This window comes from Oryctolagus cuniculus, unplaced genomic scaffold (genome assembly GCF_964237555.1).
Source record: "Oryctolagus cuniculus unplaced genomic scaffold, mOryCun1.1 SCAFFOLD_57, whole genome shotgun sequence".
Taxonomy (NCBI): Eukaryota; Metazoa; Chordata; class Mammalia; order Lagomorpha; family Leporidae; genus Oryctolagus; species Oryctolagus cuniculus.
Window position 1 is genome coordinate 840,225 of NW_027208388.1, and position 16,445 is coordinate 856,669.

The window sequence follows — 16,445 nt, forward strand, 5'->3', positions numbered from 1 at the left end:
GGGGTGAACCAACGGAAAAAGGAAGACCTTTCTCTCTGTCTCTCTCTCACTGTCTAACTCTGCCTGTCAAAAAAAAAACATGTAATCTAACACACACATATTTAATATGTTTGTTCTTGGGCTACTGGATCCTCTGCTCCCCTACTAGCAAGCTTGGGGCATAGACACCCAAGCAACTCTTAGCTAACACCAATCACTAAGACCTTGTCACTGAACCTGCCCTGACTACAGGAACCTCACTCTTAATGAGGAGCTGGCCACTGGCCATTCATTCCAAAGATGTTCACCAGAGGGAAAATAATTTGAATTACCCTTGGGGCTCAGAGACTTGGGTGCCAATGCGGGTGGCTGGAGCTGGCTGACTTCACTCTGGGTTCTGAAGTTACCCTGGAGGCAGTACACATATGCACCAGGTAAGATGGCAGCCCTGTGGGGCTGGACAGCAAGGTGGGAATCTGGAGACTTCCCAGGGACATGGAAAAGCCCCAGACCTGGAATGTTATATCCTAAATCTTCTAGGTGGGCTCATTGTTTTTCCTTGTCTCTGCCTTTTATGTCAGTAGGAATAAGTAGGAGAATGCTAGTATAAAATTCTTCTTTTGTCTTACGCCTGGAAACTGATAAATTTCTAAGATGCCCTTAATGTATTTATAATCTTGGAGAAAGAAAAAAGCAGTTCAGCTAACAGATTGGGGACAGAACAAACACAGCAAAAAACTACTTGCTATTCCTAAACATGTGTTGAAACTCTTCACTCTGCACCCCAAGAGCATGGGCATCATGCTCATTCCATTCTCCTTCTCTCCTTGCACCCTTTTTAAAGACTTACTAATTCAAAGGCACAGTTACAGAGCTGGAGAGGGAGACATATAGAGAAAGAGATCTTCTGTGTGCTGGTTCACACAGGGCCAGCACTGAAGCACAGTCGGTTAATCTGCACCCTGGCTTTCCATATGGGCTCTGGTTCAAGTCCCAGTTGTTCCACTTCTGATCCAGCTCCTTTCTAAGGCACCTGGGAAAGCAGTGGATGATGGTCCAAGTCTTTGGGTCCCTGCACCCACATGGGAGATCCAGAAGAAGCTCCTGGCACCTAGCTACAGATTGGCCCAGCTCTGGCCATTGCAGCCATTTGGGGAAACAACCAGCAGATGGAGGACCTTTCTCTCTGTGTCTCCCTCTCTCTGTAACTTTGACCCTCAAATAAATAAATAAGTAAATCTTTTTTTTTTTTTTGACAGGCGGAGTGGACAGTGAGAGAGAGACAGAGAGAAAGGTCTTCCTTTCCATTGGTTCACCCTCCAATGGCAGCTGCGGCCCACGCGCTGCAGCCAGCGCATCATACTAATCTGAAGCCAGGAGCCAGGTGCTTCTCCTGATCTCCCATGCGGGTGCAGGGCCCAAGCACTTGGGCCATCCTCCACTGCACCCCTGGGCCATAGCAGAGAGCTGGCCTGGAAGAGGGGCAACCAGGACAGAATCCAGTGCCCTGACCGGGACTAGAACCCAGTGTGCTGGCACCGCAGGTGGAGGATTAGCCTATTGAGCTGCGGCGCTGGCCATAAATAAGTAAATCTTTTTTTAAAAAAAATTACCAAGTATCAATAAACACCTTGCCTTCTGCTTCCTTCATGCTTCTGAGTCCATCCTTTGGGAGGGCTCAGGTGGGCTTGTTTCTCATACAGTGCAATACACACTCACTGGTTACTATCAAACACTTACAGCTAAATGGTGTTTGTGGTAGAAGGAATGACTTAAGCTTACCTGTTCGATGAGGGCTACAGGTTTTGAACAATACAGTCAACTCTCCATAGCTGCAGGTTCTGCCTCTGTAGGTTTCTAATATTTATAATATTAGAAAAATAATTTCTAATATTCTGATATAAATACTAACATTTATGCATTGTATATTTGTTACTTATATTTAATATATCTTCGTATATGTGATTACATACATTAGTATCTGTATATTAATCACTATAACTTGTAAGTAAAGAAAATGAATTACAGTAAGCATTATTTTACAAAAGCAAGCCGCACACTCTATCATCCATCCAACCGCTAACTGCGACCATGTACCCAGTTAATCAGCCCCAACTGTAACCTTCTGAGCGTCCGTTGGTCCCCCACTCTCCACCCCCACCTCCCCCTCCAGACCCGCCGCTTGGCTAACCTCATTAGACGATATAAAAGTGGACGATGGGGGGCGCTTGACAATTGGCGCTAACGCACATGGGACAGAGCTGACCAACTGACAGGAGTTCAACGGTGCACGGACCTGGACCACCTCCACCTCGCTCAACAAGTAGGGGACATCCCGCGAGGCCCTGGTCATCTGCCTTGGAGCTCTCTCCAGCGCAACTGCCCCCAACTGCACGAGGGCCGGCTCCCTGAGGGGGCACCTCCCTCGTGACCTCGGCCACGCGGGCCAGTCCCCGGGTCTGAGCTGGATCTCACCAGAGCAGCTTGTCAGGGGCGCCTAGAGCCGCGTAGCCTCATGGACCAGAAAGTCCTGTGGGCGGGCGGCCTGGGCTGTGGAACTGAGCCCTAGAAGGACTTGCACAATTGATGTGATCCTGTCAGAAGGTATTTCGGGCTTTAGCTCAGAAGAGAGGAAATGACTGATGACCTTGACTACACAAAGTTTAAACAAAATCCACAAGCAAGATAAAAAGACAGCAAAATTGATAGGAGAAACATTCCTTCCAATGACTTGGCATTAAGGATTTTGTTTGCCTATTATACATACTGCTTTATAAACATGTACAATTTGCATGTGGTTTTTATTTTTTCTTTTAAAAATTTATTCACTTGAAAGCCAGAATTACAAAGCAGTACAGTGAGATCGAGTTTCTATCTGCCAGTTCACTCCCAAAATGGCTGCTACAAGTCAAGCCTGGGCCAATGCAAAGCCAGGAGTTTAATCCAGTGTCCCAAGTGAGTGGCAGGGGCCCAAGCATTTGGGCCATCTTCCTCTGCTTTTCTTAGGCCATTAGCAGAAATCTGGATTGGGAGTGGAGCAGCAAGGATGTTAACCAGCACCAATATGGGATGCCCGCATTGCAGCTGGCGGTTTGACCCACCATGCCATATATTTATAGGAAAGTATATTGATTTCAGCATTATATATTATAATAACCAAAAACTGAGGCAAAGGAAAAACAGGCATTCTGTAGGAACAGCCAGATTAAATAAATTCTAATGCATCTGTACAGCTTATTACTATAACTTTGCAGCTTATTTTTAGTGAGGTAAATATTGTCCATGCAATGTTGAATAAAAGTACAAATTACAGGGGCTGGAGCAGTGGCGTTGTAGACTAAGCCTGTGCCTATGGCGCCAGTTCATGGCCCCACTGATCCTCTTCCAATCCAGTTCCCTGTTTAAGGGCTGGGAAAGCAGTGGAAAACAACCAAAGTGCTTAGGTTACTGCAGCTGCACTGGAGACCAGAAGAAGTTCTTGGCTCCTGGCTGTGGGTAGGCCTAGTTCTGGCCATTTTGGGTATTTGGTGAGTGAACCAATGGATAAGATCTTTCTCTCTGTCTCTTCTCTCTCTAACACTGCCTGTCAAATAAACAAAATCTTTAAAAAAATGAAATTATACATTTATCTCTTCAGAAAACAAAGGAATAAAATTACAAAAACAACAGAAATTTTATAAACATAAAAATTAAATTGCAAACTACTGAACACTAGCCAATTGAAAAAATAAAACAGGATATCAGGAAGTGTCTTGAAAGAAACGAGAATGCAAATATAACATATCAAAATCTGTGGAATATAGAAAAAGCAGTGTTAAGAACACAGTTTATGGCAATAGAGCTTATACCAGAAAAACAAAAGAATGTCAAATTAACAATGTAATGATGGAAATCAAGGGCTTAGAAAACAATGACAAACCAAACCCGAAATTACCAGGAGGCAAGAAATGACATCAGAGCAGAAATTAACGAAACTGTAACAAAAATAAAAGAGCAACAAAATGAAAAGGTTTTTTTTAAAGAAACAAAATAGGCAAACCTTTAGACAAACTAACAAAAAGAAAAACTAAAATAATAAGAGATAAAAGATGTTACAACTGACACTACACAAATACAGAGGATCATAAGCAACCACTATGAACAGCTAAATGCTAACAACCTTGAAGAAATGGATAAATCCCTGGATATATATGACCTACCAAGATTGTAGTAAGGAGATATAAAAAATCTGAACAGACATATGGCAAGCAATGAGACTGAAGGAGGAATGTAAGAACTTACATGAGTGAAAGTTTCAAGATCTGAAGGTTTTAATATTGAATTCTCCAAAATATTTAAAGAGGGACCAATACAATATATAATATATTTACAATACAATACAATATACAAAATATTTAAATAGGGACCAATACAATATTATTCTAAAAATACTGAAAAGAAAGGCACTCTGTCAAACCCCTTATATGAGGCCAATATTATTCTGATACCAGATCTAAACAAAGACACAACATAAAAAGCAAACTACAGACCAATAGTCTTGATGAACATAGATGCAATAAATTCCAACACCATATTAGCAAACTAAATCCAGTACTACATATAAAAGATGATCCATGGGGCTGGCACTGTGGCATAGCAAGTAAAGCTGCTGACTACAGTGCCAGAATACCATATGGGTGCCAGTTTGAGTCCCAGCTTCTCTAATTTCAATCCAGCTCTGTGCTATGGCCTGGAAAAGCAGTAGAAGATGGCTCAGTCCTTGGGCACCTGAACCTGAGTGGGAGACCCAGGGTAAGCTCCTGGCTCCTGGCTTCGGATCAGTGCAGCTCCAGCCATTGTGACCAATTGGGGAGTGGGGCAGCACATGGAAGACCTCTCTCTTTCTCTGCCTCTCTCTTTCTCTGTGTAATTCTGATTTTCAAATAAATAAATCTTTTTTAAAAAAAGATCATACATCATATTCAAGAGAGATTATCCAAGAGATCAAAGAGTGGTTCAACATTTGGAAATCAATAAGCATCCTAAGTCAGACTAACAGAATGAAGAATAAAAACCATGCACAATCCACTGAAAGAGATGCAGAGAAAGTATTTAATAAGATTCAACGTCCCCTCATAATAAGAATTCTTAACAAACTAGGTATACAAGAGACATCCCTGAAAATGATAAAGGCAACAGATTACAGTCTAACAGCAAATTTCATATTAAATGTGGAAAACCTGAACTCATTTCTCTAAAATACGGAACAAGACAAGGCCATTCATTTTCACCACTCTTACTCAATATAAAAAAATAAAGGCCATAAAAACCAGAAAAGAGGAATCAAAATATCCATGTTTGTGGATGACATGGTATTGTACATAGAAAATTCCAAAAATCAGTTACAACTGGAGAAGCAATATTGTAAAGTCACAGGCTACAAAGTCAACATATAGAAAGAGAATTTTTATACACCAATAATGATCTTGCTGAAAGAAAAATCAAGGAAAGAATCCCTTTCATAAAATGTATAAAAATTTATTTAGGATGAAATTCAATGAGAGCTCTTTACAATGAAAAGTATAAAAGTATATGATGAAAAAAATGGAGAAAGAATCAAAAAAATTAAGATATTCTTTGCTCAGAGATTGAAGCATTAATGGCATTAAAATGTACACACACCTGAATGAATCTATAGGTTCAGTGTAAACCATATGAGCATATCAATGGCATTTTATACAGAATTAGAAAAACGTATCCTACACTATGGAACCACAGAATGCAAACAAGTCAGGAAGTCCAGATTCCCCCAAGATCAAGCTGGAATCTCAATACTTGATTTCAAAGCACACTGCAAAGGCATAGTAACTAAGACAGCATTGTACTGGCATCAAAACTGACTCATAGATCAACAGAACAGAATAGAGAATCAAGAAATTCATCCATGTACATACAGTCAACTGATTTTTGACAAAATTGCCAAGAACATACATTAGTGAAAGGTTGTTTCTTCCAATAAATGGTGCTGGGTAAACTGGACATGAAAATTAGATCCCTACCTCTCACGATATACAAAATAAACTCAAGATAGATCAAGCACCTAAGTGGAAGATGTCAAACTATAAAATGGATACAAGAAACCCTAGAGGGAGTACTTCAGGACATTGATATAGACGATGATTTTTCAGACAAGACCTCAAAATCACAGGCAACAGAAGCAAAACTAGACAAGTGGTATTGTATCAAACTCGGGATTTTCTGCACAGTAAGAAAACAATCATTAGCATGAATGTACACCCATCAGAATGGGAGAAAATATCTAAGTTCCTTACCTGACAAAGGACTAACATGCAGAATGATGGATGGTCCTTGATGCATTGTGATTTGGCTTATGCATTTGCAACTTGATGGTTTCTGACAGTGTAACCACACAACCAAGCTGATTTTCATTTCAGTCTAGTTTTCAATAAATTACATGAACTGGTCAGCATGTCTGGACTAACCAAATTTAGGTTAAGATGATTTTGCCCAGATAGGATAATGGGAGAGTTCTGCAGATGTTTAAGGCAAGCTAGAAGAAGCTCCAGTTGTTGCTGGGTTAGACATATTAAATATATTCATTTTCAGCTTTGATGTGCTCATTGGAACATCACTCCATTGTAAGTTGAGGGGCATCTCTATATTGAAAGTGGCCTAGTGCTGTTCCAAAGCTGGCCATGTTCATGCTGCTTGCCCAGGCAGTGGGGCTTCTGGGCCAGCCAGCTGGGTCCTGCACCCTTGGCTGGGAAACTTCTGTGAGCACATGGCTGGAGCTCGGCACAGCACTGGGGAGGAACAGCAAACTTTGTGGACTAGGTTTATTTTCAAAGATTTCTTTATTTATATGGAAGGCAGGGTTACAGAGAGGCAGAGGCAGAGAGAGATAGGTCTTCTATCAGCTGGTTCACTCCCCAGATGGCTGCAACGTCTGAAGCTGTGCTGATCTGAAGCCAGGAGCCAGGAGCTTCCTGCAGGTCTCCCACGTGGGTACAGGGGCCCAAGGGTTTGGGCTGTTTTCTACTTTCCCAGGGCATAGCAAAGAGTGGGATTAGAAGTGGAACAGCCAGGAATTGAACCGGTGCCCATATGGGATGCCCACACTGCAGGCAACAGCTTTACCCACTATGCCACAGGGCAGGCCTCATGGACTAGATCTTAATCAGCAGCCCAGATGAACTTTAATAAACCAGCCTGACATTTGTAGCCTCTCAAGATCCATACACACGAATCCTTTAATCAACACCAATTTGTGTCCTGACTTTTTATGGTTTGTGAAGTCTGAGCAAAGCTCTGGTTATGGAAATACAAAGGACTTAATTATTTGCCCCAATTATTTTGTCAACTGAAAAGTGAACCAGGCATAGCACAGTCATGGGAAGAAATTCAAGTTTATGGAAGATCCTCCTATATGAACGCCCAGTCTGCACAATCTGGAAGCAAGAAGCTGAAGGCACCATTTATCATCTTGCCAGTATTTCATTTGTAGATCAGACTGATAGTTTCTGCATTACATTTTCCCCTTTGAGTTCTTGGATTCTCTGCATGGTATTCACGGAGACCCACAGAGGAAGGCATTTTTTCAGGTAATCCTAATGGCAGAAACTGACTGTCGATATGTGTCTTGGAGAACAAGGAAATTATATTTGCTCTTTGCTCAGCATCATTACGCCTCCTACCCATTTTCAGTTTTAATTGGCAATGACACAGTGGAAGTAGAAGATGGCCCAAGGTCCTGAGTCCCTGCACCTGTGTGGCAGACCTGAAAGAAGCTCCTGGCTCCTGGCTCCTGGCTCCTGGCTTTGGATCAGCTCAGCTCTGGCCATTGCAGTCATTTGAGGAGTGAACCAATGGAATGGAAGACCTCTCTCTCTCTCGCTCTGCCTTTCTCTACAACTCTTTCAAATAAATACAATAAATCTTAAAAAAAGACTCTTGTCATCATTCCCCAAGTAAATCACAAAATACAGAAAACTGAGGTAATAGTTTTATAAATCAAGTTCAGAGGCAAGATGCTACTGCCAGATGTTTTATGCATCTCACATCCAGTATTGCAAATAAATTATACAAATGTTAAATTATACACATGTTAAAGAAAAGAAAAAAGAAAGGAATCTATGCTCATGGCTGATTTAAACATGTTTATTGGTGTCTCTCCTCCCTGTGAACCAGAGCTGCTCCTGGGTTTGCTCATCACTGTCACATGGTGTGGAAGGCACTCTGTGGGACTTCCAGAGTTCTGTCTGGAAATGCCATGAGCCTCTGTCAGGTCACTGGTGCCACTCATCTGTGGAGCCCTTGACCAGCAGATCAGCACTTTGCATGCCCCAGGGCTCCCCTGATGTAGGAAACTTAGGTCTCTTGGGAAGTTTCATGTAGCCCTCAGCCTGAATCCAAGCTCCACTGCTTGTCTTGAGTGACGCCATCTCCAGACAACTCCAACTCCCCACTGTGGATTCAGTCCCACACACTGACTCTTCCCTCAGACCTCAGACATCAACAAGCAGATGTGGGCCATCATCACCATGTGACCTATGAATTTCTCTCCCTTTTGGCCATGAGAAAAATAACATGATGATTACATTTATTTTATTTATATATATGTATACATTATATATGCTTATACTTATATAAGCACATGTATAATTTTATGTATTATATTTATATTAAACTATATATAATTTATTATATTTATTGTATTTAATCTTATCAAATTTTGTTTGAAAGAAAATTCCATGTTAACAACAAGAGAAACAACATGGGTGTAGTAGAGGTAAAAGGTACAAAACATGGACGAGAAATCTGCCTTTCCTTCCTTCTCTCTGTCACAACCTGCGAGGCCTGGCTTCTGGAAGAAGCTTCTGTAACACTGCTGCATAACCTTCAATATCGAGTCATCCAAAACCAGGCAGCACTGACACTGTGGTGGGCTTCGTTCTAGGGCTTGGCCTGCATTTACCCCATCTCCGTCCATGTATGCACCGTGTGATGAACAAATCAGATCCTTCAACATTGTCTTTAAACATTTGAAACAATCTGAGATGAATCCTTAAAACTGCCAATATTTGCTGACTATGGTATGATAGATCAATATATGTGGACAACAGGTACTCATCGAATCAAGGTAAAATTTTCTTCTCTGAAGAGGAAACCTTTGGTCTCTGCTTTTCTATTTGCTCACAAAATGAAGATTATTGTGAACTGCAGCAAACTACACCATGCTGAGCACACAAGAAATTATTCCTTCTACTCAGTCACTGCCTCTTTCTCTATCTCTCTTTATCTCTGTCTACACTTGCCCTATGCCTCCCACCTTCACACAAAACTTTTCTCTCAAGCTGCAGACCCCTACAAGTCTCCATTTTGAACAATAGAATACCGCCTCTTCCTTCCCTCCCCTGTCCACCCACCTGCTCTGCTGAGTAACCTCTGAAGAAAAAGCAGTGCCATCTGTGGTAATGCAGGTTTTTGCACATCAGTATTTCCCATTTATGAATTCTAGAAAGCTAGGTGGAACAGTGCTATGTGTGATATAGTCTGAGTGTGTTGCAAAAATGCTTCTGTGTTGGAAGCTTGGTCCCCAGTGCAGCTATTTTAGGAGGAACAGGAAATTTTAAGAGGCAGAGACCAGTGTGAAGTAATTAGGTCACTGTGGGCTGTCATTGAAGGGGATTAATGTAGCTCTCATGGGACCTAGGAAGTTTTCACAAGAAACCTGTCTTAAAGAGAATTGACCTTCATCCTCTCAGGGCTCCTGACTCTATGGTTGGCCACATCACATGTGCTCCCCAATCTGAACATGGCCTTTTAGGCTGTGGGGTGTGTGTGTGGGGGGGGGAGAGAGAGAGAGGGAGGGAAAGAGAGAGAGACTGTATGTGTGTGTATGTACTAAGTAAGCATCTTAAAATTATTATAGAGGTAGAGTGACAGAGAGATGGAGAAGGGAGAAGGGGAGGGGGACAGATGCAGAGGGTGACAGAGAGGAAGTAGGGAGGAATGGACAGAGACAGCACTCCCACTGATTCACTACAAAATGCCCACAACAGCTTGCACACAGGCCAAAGCTGGGAGCCAGGAACACAATTCAGATCTCTCAGGAGGGTGGCAGTAATATTATTTTTGAGCCATCCCAGTGGACTCCCAAGGCCTGCTCTAGGAGGGTTCTTCAGTCGTGAGACACATGCAGGTAGCAAATGCAGGAACCTCCAATAAGGGACATGGGCATCTCAACCAGCCTCTGAATTCCTTGGCCAAACTTATGCCATGAGCCTCTTTTACATACACTTTTTGAAGTTGTAAAATAGTTGCCCTATTTGTTTGAATGGCCTAGAGACAAGGAGACACAGTCCATCAGACAAGATATAGACAACAATCAAATCATTAGATGTCAGTTTAGCTGGATATACACAGTGTTTTTTTTTTTTTTTGTACTCTATATATTAACTACAACCAATCAGAGAAAGCACATGTCTTCAGGGGTCTGGCTTCTTTCATTAGCATAATGGTCTCCAGTTGCACCCATTTTGTTGCAAAAGATAGAATTTCATTCTTTTTTATAGATGAGTATGTATATATGTACCATATTTTCTTTAATGAGTCATCAGTTGATGGAAATTTGGGTTGATTCCCTACCTTGGCTATTGTGAATTGAGCTGTTATAAACAGGGGACTACAGATAATTCTTTCATATGCTTATTACATTTCCTTTGGGCATTTTCCCAGAAATGGGATGGGTGGATCATATGATAGATCTATTTTCTGAGGAATCTCTAGACTGGCTTCCACAATGGTTATACTAGCTTACATTCCCACCAGAAGTGTATTTAGGGTACCTTTTTCTCCACATTAGCAGGGTCTAGAGATGGATTTTTATTATCAGAAAATGAAAGTATGGACCTGGCACTGTGGTGTAGCAGATAAAGCTGTTGCCTGAAGTGCTGGCATTCTATATGGGTGCTGGTTGGAGTCCCTACTGCTCCACTTCTGATCTAGCTCTCTGCTATATCCTAGGAAAGCAGTGGAAGATGGCCCAAGTGCTCGGGACCCTGCACCCACATGGGAGAGCAGGAAGAAGCTCAAGTCTCCTGGCTTTGGTTCAGTTCAACTCAGGCTACTGTGGCCAGATGGGGAGTAAAGCAGCAAATGGAAGACCTCTCACTCTCTCTGTGTTTCTCCATCTCTGTCTCTGTCTCTCTCTCCCTGCCTCCTTTCTTCCCTCTCTGTAATTCTGACTTTCAAATAAGTAAATAAAACTTTTTTTTAAAAAAGCCATAAAAGTATAAGAGAAGCTGCTTCTGCATGTGGTAAGAAAATGATAATGGTATTGTAAAAAAAATGAGAGAAAACTCTGAAAATACAGAATAGCAAAGAAAAATAAGTATTTCAAAATGAAATTTAGACTAAATAATCTAAGATTTGAATTACTTGATAGAAAAAATGATAATCAGCTTTAACACTTTTTTAGAGGTTTATTTATTTAAAAGGCAGAGTTACAGAGAGAGAGACACAGAGAAAGAAATCTTCAGTCTGCTGGTTCACTCCCCAAATGGCTGCAACACCCAGGGCTGAGCTAGGCTGAAGCCAGGAGCTTCAACCAAGTCTCTCATGGTACTTGGATCCAGGGATCCTAGGTACTTGGGCCATCTTCCACTGCTTTCTCAGATGCATTGGCAGGCAGCTGGATTGGAAACAGTGCAGCCAGGATTAGAACTAGCAACCATAGGGATTCTTGCATTGCAGGCCATGGCTCAACCCACTATACCATGTAGCCCCCAAAGGCAACTGATCAATACTTAAAATAACTAAGTTTCTCTCTCAAATATGTGAAGTAACTTGATTTAAACAAATTTACATAGTACTAAATACTAGAAAGTTAAAACGCCCAAACCAATAACATTTCTCTACACCAAATGATGAACTTTCTTAAACAAACAAAAGAATTTAGACCAACTGCACTTAGCAATTACCATAAGAAAATAAATAAATAAATAATAGGTAAGTAAATAATTAGGGATAAATTTAACCAAGGAAGTGAAAGACTTATACCCCCAAAATTATAAACATTAATAAAAGCAACTGAAGAGAGCACAGATAGATGAAAAGATATCCCATGTTCATGGATTACAAGAATATTGCTGAAGTAATATTACTTGAACTAATCTGTTAAACAATATCCATCAAATTTCCAACATCAACTTCCTTTTTGTAAATAATTTTTATTTATATAAGGTGAACAAATTTCATGTGTTGCCTACATATGGATTTAGGAGCACAGTGATATTTTTTACCCTCCCTCTGACCCACACTCCCACACTCATCATTTTTCATATATATAAAAAATCCTAAAATTAATATGGAACAAGAAAAACAAATAGTCCAGTGAAATGAATCATAAGCAAAAAGAACAAAGCTAGGACATCGCATTACCTTATTTCAAACTATACTACATGCAATAGTAATTAAAATAACATGGTACTGGCATAAAATTAGACATACTGGTCAGTGCAATAGAACCGAAGGTCAAGAAAAGAACCCATGCAACTATACCAATGGAATTTCGATAAACGTGACAAGAATATACAATGTGAATGGACAGTCTCTTCAATATGTGATGCTAGGAAAACTGTATATTCAATTAAACAACAATGAACTGGGACATTATCTTGCACTAAATATAAAAATTGACTCAAAGTGGATTAAATTAAATGAAATGGTGCAACTACTAAAGCAAATACAGAGGAAAAGCTATGCAGTGTTGGTCTAGGCAGTATTTTTTTTTAGATTTGACAAAATGCAGACAATAGAAGCGAAGACAATGAGATTACATCAAAACTAAAAGCTTCTGTATAGCAAAGAAAGCAATTAACAGAGCAAAGAGATAACCTACAGATTGGGACGAAATACTGACAATCCACATATGTGATAGGGTTTAATATATAAAATATATAAGTATTCAAACAACTCAAAAATGGGTCTGAATGAATGGTTCTCAAAAGAAGGATTTGAATAGATGTTTTTCAAAAGAAGACAAACTAAAGGCTAACCTTAAAAGGTTCAACATCACTAATCTTTAGGGATATGCAAATTAAAACATCGCACCTGTTAGAGTGCCTCTTCTCAGACAGACAAAGGATAGTCCAGTGTTAGCAAGGATGTGGAGAAAAAGATAACCACCATACACCTTTGGTGGAAACATAAATTAGTACAGCCACCATAAAGTTGAGATAAAATACTAAAACTAAAACCACTATATGATTCATCAATACTGCTTCAAAGTGTCTTACTGGAAAGATTTTAACATAGTATATGGAATAAATGTCTGCCTGCCTATATTCATTTCAACATTTTTCATAATAGCTAAGATATGAAATCAGCCTAAGTGTCCATTAACAGATAAAAAAAAGTGTGTGAAGTGTGTGTGTGTGTGTGTGTGTATAAAGAAATAACATTTAGCCTTTTTTGTTTTAACATTTAGCCTTTTAAAAAAGGAAGAGATTCTATCATTGAGGGCAACATGGATGAACTGGAAAACATTATACCAAAACAAACCATACACAAAAAGACCAATGATCAAGTTCTCACTAATATGTGGAAGCTAAAATAATGGAAGTCATAGAAGTAGATGGTAGAATGGTAGTTATCAGAGGTTGGGGAATAGGGGAAAGCAGGGAGATGATAATCTGTGGGTACAAAGCTCAGAAAGGCTATTTTAATTTTTGAGGTTTAATATACAGCATGGTGATAGAGGTAATCATTGAGTACTATTTATTTCAACTTCACTAAGAGAATAATTCTCAGATGTTCTCACCACAAGAAATGTCAAATATTTGAGATGATGAATAGGTTAATTAGTTTGATTTAATCTATCTATATGGTAGTCACAAACCACATAACTTTATAACCTATAAATATACATGATTACAATTTATAATTATAATAAAAAGTAGAAAAATACATGATTAAAATATATTGATCAAGTCACTGTTTCTCATAGTGTACAATGTAATACTTTATCCATTTTTGTATTTTTTTGTTCTAGTACTATTGGTTGAACTCTGTAACTAACACACAATTATTCTTAGGTGTTTAAATTTTAACTGAAAAGTGATCCCTGTTAGGAATTTGGAAAACATTATGCTGAGGGAAATAAGCCAGTCCCAAAGGGACAAATATCATATGTTCTCCCTGATCAGTGACAACTAACTGAGCACCAAAAAGGAAACCTGTTGAAGTGAAATGAACACTGTGAGAAATGGTGTCTTGATCAGCCCTTGCCCTGACTGTCGATGAACAACTTAATACGTTATCCCTCTTAGTATTTTTTGTTTGTTCTACTTAATACCTTTGGTTGAATACTGTAATCAATACACAGTTATTCTTAAGTGTTGAAACTTAACTGAAAAGTGATCGCTGTTAAATATAAGAGTGGGAATAAGAGAGGGAAGAGATGTGCAATTTGGGACATGCTCAAGCTGACTTGCCCCAAACGGTAGAGTTAGAAACATACCAGGGGATTCCAATTCAATCCCATCAAGGTGGCATGCACCAATGCTATCTCACTAGTCCAAGTGATCAATTTCTGCTCACAATTGATCATAATGATAGGACTAAGAGCCAAAGGGATCACATAAACAAGACTAGTGTCTGCTAATACTAACTGATAGAATAAAAAAGGGAGAGAACGATCCAACCTGGGAAGCAAGATACACAGCAGACTCATAGAATGGCAGATGTCCTAAACAGCACTCTGGACTCAGAATCAGCCCTTAAGGCATGTGGATCTGGCTGAAAAGCCCATGAGAGTATTTCAGGCATGGAAAGCCAAGACACTCTGGCAAAAAAAAAAAAAATGACCTAAATGAAAGATCTCCACGAGTGAGATCCCAGTGGAAAGAACAGGTCATCAAAGGAGGAGGTACCTTTCTCTGAAGGGAGGAGAGAACTTCCACTCTGACTACGAGCTTGCCTAAATATGATCAGAGTCGGTGAACTCAAAAGGCTTCCATAGCCTTGGCAACTCATGACAAGAGCCTAGGGTGATTCCTGATGCCATAAACAAGAGTGTCAATTTGTTAAGTGAACAACAGGAGTCACTGTGCACTTACTCCTCATGTAGGATCTCTGTCCTTAATGTGCTGTACATTGTGATTTAATGCTTGAAAAGAAAAATCTGTTTTAATTTATTTAATAAAACATTAAAATAAATCTGGATTTGCATTTATTTTTTGCAAATGAATATTAAAAGTTAAACAACAGGGAACTGGGTGGTATACAAATATTTGTATACAAATAGTCTAGCAGCAGGTTTCCTGCCTTTACTGCCTGCATACAATAGAAGAAAAATGCATTTGAATTATTGAATCTAAATTACTAAATCTAAAACTGTCTCAGCATTTCATTCTGTCTTTACTTGCACAGACACAGTATGCTCAATTTATACAGATAATCCTAAAAACTTTCAGTAGAAGTCATTTTAGAAACCAGTCTAAATCCCAATTAATTCATTTTTGGAGAACAAAAGGGGGTACTATTTCAAAGCACTTAAAACATGGCTGCTGATTATCATTACCAGTTTTGATAACCAAAGCTTCTTCCCTTCCAAAGACACTAGCCCAATTTCCTTCTATTTCTCCTTGTTGTCTTGACTTTGTGATTTTAAGCAAAAGAATTGTAAAAAATTCTTCCGATCCTCTATTTATGAAAGGAAAAGAGAGGATGACTAGATGATGGCACTTGATGCAGTAAGAACCTGAAAGCTAATTGGCCCCTCCCTTTCCTGCCCAGCTCAAGAGTTTCTGCAAACATTTTTGGAGAACGTCAAAGTGTTGCTCTGATGTTTGCACCATCCAAAGAAGAAAAGATGGTTATTTTATCATCACCAGTTACTCAGGACTAAGGTGGTTCATCTCATTAATAAATGTCCTGTGAAAGATAAACATGAATGGACAAATGACTAGGAGCGAAGTCTCTCGGAAAATTCAGTGATCCCCTTCATGGGTAATCTTCCAGGGCATCAGGTCATGTGTTGATCTATTGCAATCACAAACTGTAAATAAATATTTTATTCTTACCTTCCAGCAAATGCTGCGGAACCTGCTGCTTCTCAGCTGCCCATGAATCCCCTTCTGCCCTTGTTGCCAAGTAATTGTTGTTTACAAGTTGTTCTTCCCATTCTTTCCTACAGGAAAGAAACCAAAGCATGGGAATCCCTTTGTTAGAATTCTTCTGCTTAGAAAGGAATGCTATAGGAAATTAATTTTAAACAAGCCTAAGAAACAAAACTTTTAAATCATGTATATTTAATTGTGTACTGTTTCTGAATGCATGGCTGTCTTTTGGGAGACAGTTCTTCTGTACATTTAATGAATATGTAGATAGCTATAATTATGCCAGTGACTGAAATTCATAAAGTTTAAGGAGGCTATTCTATCTCCACTAAAATGCTGGTAGTG

General features: G+C 39.7%; 1 long non-coding RNA gene across 1 annotated transcript in view; it reads right to left on the reverse strand.

The window, feature by feature from the left end:
- LOC103346819 (copine-A) overlaps window positions 1–16,445 on the reverse strand; it is an 84,671-nt gene that overhangs the window by 31,021 nt on the left and 37,205 nt on the right. The window contains exons 6-7 of the long non-coding RNA XR_011386140.1: window positions 16,065–16,171; window positions 1,762–1,836 (exon numbers count right to left, since the gene is read on the reverse strand). This is a non-coding gene — a long non-coding RNA (copine-A). The remainder of the gene's footprint in view (window positions 1–1,761; window positions 1,837–16,064; window positions 16,172–16,445) is intronic.